This window comes from Lissotriton helveticus, chromosome 1_2 (genome assembly GCF_964261635.1).
Source record: "Lissotriton helveticus chromosome 1_2, aLisHel1.1, whole genome shotgun sequence".
Lineage (NCBI taxonomy): Eukaryota > Metazoa > Chordata > Amphibia > Caudata > Salamandridae > Lissotriton > Lissotriton helveticus.
The window spans coordinates 321957543-321963064 of NC_136058.1; the positions used below are offsets into that span (position 1 = coordinate 321957543).

At 42.7% G+C, this 5522-nt stretch overlaps 1 non-coding gene across 1 annotated transcript; it reads left to right on the forward strand.

Annotated features, from left to right (window-relative positions):
- The first annotated feature begins 5213 nt into the window (after positions 1-5213).
- On the forward strand, positions 5214-5285 carry TRNAD-GUC (transfer RNA aspartic acid (anticodon GUC)). The gene has a single exon. It is a non-coding gene; the product is annotated as a tRNA-Asp (tRNA).
- Positions 5286-5522: the final 237 nt, after the last annotated feature.

Below are 5522 nucleotides of genomic sequence, written 5' to 3' on the forward strand. Positions count from 1 at the left end.
TTGTTTTGATGGATCGTGTGGTCTTGCGCCCTCATCCTACGTTTGTGCCGAAGGTTGATTCCTTCTTTCATCGGTCTGCTGAGGTGGTCCTTCCTGTTCTTTGCCCGGATCCTTTCTCGGATGAGGAGTGTCTTTTACATCTGTTGGATGTTCAACGTGCCTTGTTGGTTTATTTATCCAGCACGTCTTCCTTCTGTAAGGTGGATTATTTATTTGTCAATTTTGGTTTGTCCCGTTGGGGCTTGAATCCCTCCCTTTCCACGATCAGTCGTTGGATTAAGGAGACTATTTTGTTGGCGTATGGTTCTGTTTCCGGGGTTCCCTCTCTTCCTGTTCAGGGACGTTCCACCTGGTCTGTTGCTGTCTCTTGGGCAGCGTTTAAGGGGGTCTCCATGGAGGATGTTTGCCGGGCTGCCACTTGGTCATCCCCTCATACCTTCATGTCCCATTACCGCCTTCAGGTTGGGGGTGGAGGCTCGGTTTCCTTTGCCTCTTCTGTGCTGACTGCTGGTGTTCCTTGAGGGGGTTTCTTTTGTTTATCTGCCTCTTGTTAATAAACTTTTGTTTAACTGCCTTCCTGGTGTGGGCTGTTTTTCTTTCATGAAGCTGATGTGCTTTGGTATCGGCTCAATTGTGATTACTGTGGCGAGGAAGACAGACGAGGAGGTAATGCCCCAGTTACTTACCGGTAATCTTCATTACTCCGAGTCCTTGTCTTCCTCGCCACAGTGTAATTTCCCTTCCCTCCTGTCCCTTTTGGTGGCTTCATGTATGCAGCTTGGGTTCAGATCGTTTATCTGTTTCTGTGGGCCCGATTCACAGAATGAACTTAAGACTCAACCTAAACTTACTACTATTTTGGTATTCACAGAATGCACTTACTACTTTTGGCATTCACAGAATGAACTTACTACTTTTGGTATTCACAGAAGTTAGGATTTTGTCTTAAGTCTGTCTTAAGTCTGTCTTAAGTCTGTCTTAAGACAAACTTAAGACAAAATCCTAACTTCTGTGAATACCAAAAGTAGTAAGTTCATTCTGTGAATGCCAAAAGTAGTAAGTGCATTCTGTGAATACCAAAATAGTAGTAAGTTTAGGATTGCGTCTAAAGTTCATTTTGTGAATCGGGCCCCGTTTCCCTTTATGGGATTGGCTGCTGCCACCGGGGGCCATATTGGGAGAGGGAGAGGGAGACTAGAATGTAAAATTTGACTTGGAGTTTCTGTGGGAGCCGGAGGCTCAATAGTGATTACTGTGGTGAGGAAGACAAGGACTCGGAGTAATGAAGATTACCGGTAAGTAACCGGGGCAATTCTTCATGTGCTTTTTATCAGCTCTTTTTAGTTAAACTGGCCCCTCAGTGATCTCAAATTTCGTAGGTCGATGGACAATCAGTCCGTTCTTGCCCAGTTTAACATTTGCATTTTGGTAGCTTTGAGTTTTATTTGGATAGCCAGGACTACAGATCCCAATATAATTGCTGAAAAGTTATAGGATCGTGACGTATCCTGGTTCCTGTAGCTATTTCTGATTCAGATCTAGGATCTGCCTGACCCTGTAAAATATGCACAATTTGTTCTGGTGTCATTTTTCAACACCAGGACACAATTTAGCAGTGTCTGCACATTGTCTGCATTCCATTTGAACAGCAACGTGCAGGCAAATAGGAGGCTTTCTTATTATAACATCAAGCTAGGCCCAATACAAAGGCCCAATTTAAATGGCCACCAGCCCTCCTTTGTTCATCCTAGGTGAGAGCTACCTGGAGCCTAACACCTAGAATGCAATGGAAGGAAACAAAGGTGCACAGCGTTCACTTCACAAGTACTTTAGATAAACTGTTGGAGGCAGGTTTTACATTTTGTTTAATTCCCCATGTAAGAGGTGTGCTTCATGCAACTTTTATCAATCTGATCGAGTAATTACACATATATTGATTTAAATTGCACATACTCATTTTTTAAGTAATGCTAATATAGCGCTACTCATGCCAATGTAGGGTGTCAGAGCGCTTTCCAGCATACAGAGAGGCGCAATAAATCATACAGGTTTGTAAATCAATGTAAGGAAATGTTACATAAGAGAATGAAGGTCGCAATGTGAAGAAGTCACAGATCACCCATACTTTTGTAATGCAGTGATTACGGGTGTCTGTACCAACAAGACTTTGTTACGTTCCAAAAGAATCTTTTTTGTAATCTTAGACTCAGAACAGATTGAGGTAAAATACATCAGTGATCTAAGCCCATGATTTACAGTTTGCATGCAGCTCCTTGAAGACGGTAAATAGACCACTGTGCTATATTGGAAGGCTGGCAATTTATGAAATGGACGCAGCAAAAATAGTCTCTGTCTGAAAAGCACTTGGCCTCTTATCCATCCAAATAAAATACAAATCTGTGGGCTGCCTAGGCACACTAACCCTCTAGTTTACTTTATTAGTCAAAACTGTGACTGGAGAAACACAGAACTCTACCAGAACTGTGTTAACCACTAGAATTACCTTACACTATTATAATCCCCTTAAAATGCCGGGCACACAATGATCTCTGCAGCCGATGGCTTAACCCTGTAAGATTTTAAAAAAATACTGCCTCTCTGTGACCAATTAAGTAATCAAGAACTGATTTACTATTACCTATGTCCTCTGCCCAATTTCTTTGAAGTAACTTAAATCATATATATATATAAATATATATACATGTACCTGTTGAATGTCAGACTCTATTTTTCAAGCCCTGCTCTTCGTGATATCCCCCGCTTTCTTCTGCCACACATTTATCACCAATTTATGGGTGCCTATGGTGTTATTTTTTCAATTCCATCCATGACCAATATGCGATAAACAACCTTTACAACGCAACTTTTACCACGCAGTGCCTTTACAACGCAACTTTTACAACGCAAACCATTACAACGCATTGCGCTGGGGGGCTCTCTAGGGTAGGGAATAGGTTTAATGTACTATCCAACATCTTCCTTCCCTACTATCCACGGGGCCTGGAGTTGGAATAGTAAATTAAAAAATTCACCATCCAGCGCCTAAAAGCACTATGCGTTGTAATGGTATGCGTTGTAAAAACCGCGTTGTAAAAGCATGCGATGTAAAAGCATGCGTTGTAATGTCATACATCCCAATATGCAAATAAATAAAGCTAATGGGTGAGCTACTAATGTATGAACCAGAGAAACATGAGGGCTATTAACTGTTTAGGTCACACTGTATTTGTAGTTGCATTTATTGAGCGTTCAGTACCCCTGACAAGGCTTTTAATCGCTTTACAGTAGACAACACACTGCTACAGAACCCAGTGGTTAGTTCAGTGTTATTGGTTACTGTTAGTTATTGGTATCAGTCTTGTGCGCACAAAGCAAACCATTCCGTGCAGTCATTTCTGTTTTTTATGCTGGACTAAAGCATTAGTGGTTGGTTGCAACCATTAGTGGGGGTGGGGTGGTGAGCTGAAGCCCATGGTTGGTGGGATTAATGCAGGAGTTAGAGGATATCAGGTATTGTTAGTTAGCATAGGTATGACTTTCAGCAGAAGGAGGAGAGATTGTGTTCTTGTCAATGAGTTGTGGGAAATGTGCTGAAATAAAGAATAGTCCAACTTGTATGTGTCAGAGTAGGTTGTGCTGAGAGAGAGGAGGCATGCCGAGGATGGAAGGGAAAGAGAGGGACATTTGAAAAGAGAAGAAAAAGAAGAGAAACAAACAGAAGTTTTAATTAACCCCTCTGCTGCGCCGCCGATTTTGCGGAAGTGCGGCACTTTCGGAAATCAGGCAGCACCAGCGAGGTAGTGCAGCCGTCGGCCAATGGCCGACGGCAGCATGGAAGGGGTTAAAGGACAGTTTTGTAAAGCTGGATTTAAGGCATATAGTGCATATTTTTGAGACAGTGCAAGAATGTCGAAAGCAAATAACATTATTTACTTGTGAAGATTTTCGGATAGCGTCGAGACACTCCTTGGAGCAGCTGTTGCGCTCTACAAAGCCATTCATTCATTCACATATGCCAGTTATAAAAATAAAGGTTATTCTCACTTCCATAAATTCACCTTTTTACTGACTAGGACACTGCTTAAAAACATTTAAAACATTCCTCCAAAAGCATGTTTTGTTTCTTGTGTGTGCAGTTGTATTGTTTTTGCGGATAACAATCCACACTATGCTTCCACAAAAGTGTCCAGTACAGGAATCAAGGAGCAAAAAAAAGTGGGAAGAGTTTGAGTTTTTTAGTCTTTGTAAATCGGAAGCAAAAAACGTAAAATATTCACCTAAGCAGTGCCGAGCAAACAAACCTAATCAAAACACAAAAATCCCCCGTGCTCGCCAGCTCTTTGATTTTCAAAGATAAATCGAAGTTATATTAATTTAATCAGTTCCACTATTAGTTATGACTATTCGCCTAACTTTGTTTTAATTTTATTTTTTTCAGTCTGGTCACAATTTATGTGTTGGTTGGTTAACAGTGGACTAGGGAGTGGAGGTGACTAAAACGATGGTCTGGGGGAAGTCGAGATTTCGACAGACCCCCTCCCTGTGTGCAGCCCCCACCGCCATCCCCCCTCATCAGACAGAGCCAGGGGCCCCTGGGCTGAAGAGCCAGGCCGGGCCCCTTCTGAAGCAGCCCTGGGAGCTGGTTGTGGTGACTCTGGCATCAGGTGATGCTGCTGAGAGCGTCTGCTGGGAGGTGAGAGGGTTGCTGTGAGGTGTGAGGGTGGAGTGTGTTTGTGTGTATGGTGGGAGAGAGTGTGTGTGTTTGTTGAGCCTGCGGCCCCCTGTGTTGGTGTGAAGGAGCTGGAAAATTAGAAATATCAGTCACCAGTGTTGCCAGCTTTTTTAAACATTCTCTAGCCCAAAGCCAACCAAAAAGTAGCCCAAAATAGCTACATTTTGCTGCTTTAAGGAAGAAGGGGCAGGGACAGCGTCAAGCAGGTGGTGAATGCATTGGAATTGATGTTGCAGCAGGCTGCCAAGTAAATGTTTGTCTAGTAAAGCACTTTAACATACAAATTTGCTTGAGCGCTGTATATACATTCATAATCTGGCAACTGCCACTAACCAAAATTTTACCACACAACCGGAAAAAATGTAGCCCAAATGTGCATGATCTAGCCCAATCTGGCAACACTGCCAGTCACAGGCAGGGCAGGGCAGGGCGGGTTGAAGGGAGGGGCAAGAAGCTATTCGGCAGCCATGTGCACAGCTGTTCCTCGTTAGTATAGTGGTCAGTATCCCCGCCTGTCACGCGGGAGACCGGGGTTCAATTCCCCGACGGGGAGGATTTTTTTTAATTCAGCCGACATTTTAACATTGAACACATATTTTAAATGACATTTTTAATGTGATACTGATACCATAGAGTGCTGATACTTTTTACTTATGGCCACACCTCGAGCAAGTAAAATATTTACTAATGCAATCAATTTGTAAATGATACACCTTTTAGGACCTGTTTGTCCCTTTTCATTTTAAGCTGCTGTGTACTTTCTTGAACAAGCATTTGCAATGCAATATGT